General features: G+C 43.6%; 1 protein-coding gene across 1 annotated transcript in view; it reads left to right on the forward strand.

Moving 5' to 3' along the window:
- The window catches only part of hpse2 (heparanase 2), a 27,106-nt gene that overhangs the window by 10,935 nt on the left and 13,671 nt on the right, over positions 1-2,500 (forward strand). The gene's annotated exons all lie outside the window — the stretch shown is intronic.

Consider the following 2,500-nt stretch of genomic DNA (forward strand, 5'->3'; position numbering starts at 1 on the left):
TATCATTAATACCACTTCTAAATTTTAATTTTCGCTCCATCTGTTTTCCATACCTCCTTTGTCGCGTTCTCCATCTTTTATCCCTCTCTTTTTTCTTGATTTACATTTTTGTCCATTTTTTTATTTTCTTCTCTTTTTTCTCGTTCTCTCGTCGTATTTGACTCTCTTCTCTCCCTGTATCTTTACAAGCTGACAAAGCTTTTATACAATCTGCCGCTAGGCTTGTTAAATTATTATGATTTCCAGCAGTGGCATTTGTGTTATGTACAGCGTGGTGCTGGGCTTGATGGAGTGGTGATGTGTGTGTGTGGGGGGGGGGGGGGTTCTGATATTGCTTTACCCGGGGGAGCCACATATCAAAACGCAGCCCTTCAGTATTTAGACCATCTCATAATACCCTGCCCCTCTCCACGTCAATAGAGACACCCCCTGCTCACACCCCCTCTCCTCTCTTTCTCTCAAACCCACCCTCCCCCCGCTTTGCTAGCTACACTCTCCATCTCGCTGGCCCATGCACACCAGATGGTTCTCTCTCTCTCTCCCTCTCTCTCTCTCTCCTTCTCTCTCTCTCTCCTTCTCTCTCGCTCCTTCTCTCTCTCTCTCTCTCTCTCTCTCTCTCTCTCTCTCTCTCTCTCTCTCTCTCTCTCTCTCTCTCCTTCTCTCTCTCTCTCCTTCTCTCTCGCTCCTTCTCTCTCTCTCTCTCTCTCTCTCTCTCTCTCTCTCTCTCTCTCTCTCTCTCTCTCTCTCAAACCCTGTCCGACTGTCACATCTCAATCCAAAATGAGTATTGTACTATCAGGCAACTATCTTCACAGTTGCCTGATGGTATAATTTGACACATTATAAAGATACATTATTTCAGGTCACATTATTTTTGCACAACTATCCCTATTTAATAATTGAGTGTACTTATCCAAAACAAGACTTTGAGTGAATGTGTTTCGATCATGTAATTAAAAAGCAGGTAGTTTTCAGGGCTTCTTGCTCAAGGATGCCCACAGGTAGACATTAGGGTTTACACCCAGAATATCTTTGCTGGGATTCAACCATCCCTACCAACCGACCATCCCACACACTTTTAGATCCTGTCAACATTCGGCATATAATAGAAACGGCCCCCATTGGATTTCAGCTGTTGTTAACCAAACACATTTTATAATTGGCGTTCAACAATTTAAAATAAATAAATGTTCTCATGAGTAAGTGAGAGTTTATGTTTCCTAGGTGTGGTGGCATTGGTGGTCAGCAATGGCCGCATAAAGCAAACAGAACAAGTGAATGATCGCCTCAGGCCCGGGCGTACATCACTTTTATGACTTTATTTGATAGAATTCTGGTCAGTTTAACTGACATATTTTATGTTCTTTTTCCCCCCCCGTATGAGCTCAAAGGCAGCGGAGCCTTTGTTCTAGTTCTGAAGCCTTTCTATAAACTTTGAGAAAATTAAGCTCACACTTTTTGGCTGAAATATTTAAATTTAGCCACATTGTGGCTTACAGAAAAGCAGACAGAAATGTGTTTCGGTATGACGTGTTTGAAACTGCGATATTTTTTAATTGTTCGGGGCTGGTTTGATCCATCACGTCTCAAAAATATGTTTTTGATAAACAACCTTGTTTATTCTTAAAACAGAAAATGTCTTGGTTTCTCTTTGTGCTTCACATTAGAAAAGCCTCTTCAAAACCTTCGAGTTAATTCACAGATATGCAGTGTTTCTCTTTCCAGACTTTTATCTCGGTGTAAAATCCAACGGAGTTCCTCCTGAGAGGTTCTCTCTGTTCCTCCAGGTTTTTGTTGCACGTTAACTGTCATTGCCCAGTTTAAAGATTTATATTGGGGGCCTCCAGCTCATACGTTATAAAAAACCTGACGTGTAAAAATAGCAAAAGAATCCAGTTATTCCAACATAAAGATCATTACGTTCCCCCTATGTTGGAAATGCAACCTCAACCTCACCTTTTTTCGTCTTGGCTTCTTAAACGTGTACTAGTGTGGCATAGGAGTTAAACCATTACCATTCATTAATTCATTACATTCACATACGTTCACACACATCCACTCACTCATTCACCCGCTGGCGTTGGCGTAATGCAAAGCGGCCTCTGCATTACAGCCCAGGTTGAGGGGCTCCAGTTGTGCCGTGACCTCTGGCTAGGAGCCAGGTATCCAGCTGTGTCGGTGCGGACGTGTTTATCAGACATGGCCCGCTCTGGTCTCTGTTCTCGCGGTCTCTTGAAGTGTGTGTGGGACAGGCTGGTGATGTGCCCTCGGTGTTGCTCTGGTTTTCTATTATAACGCCTCTGAAGGTGCTGAAGTCTCATCTCTTTGGTTCGGTCTCATCCCACTCTGGTGCTTCTGCACACTTCAGTACACAGACCGTCTCATGCCACAGTGCCCATACCGGGCTCATCCATCGCAGCACTGTAGCGCCTCGAGTATGAAACCGTATACAAAAGGATTTAATTTAGGGTTTTATTTAGGGGCAGGGCAAAGGGGTTCG

This window comes from Gadus macrocephalus, chromosome 15 (assembly GCF_031168955.1).
Source record: "Gadus macrocephalus chromosome 15, ASM3116895v1".
NCBI lineage: Eukaryota > Metazoa > Chordata > Actinopteri > Gadiformes > Gadidae > Gadus > Gadus macrocephalus.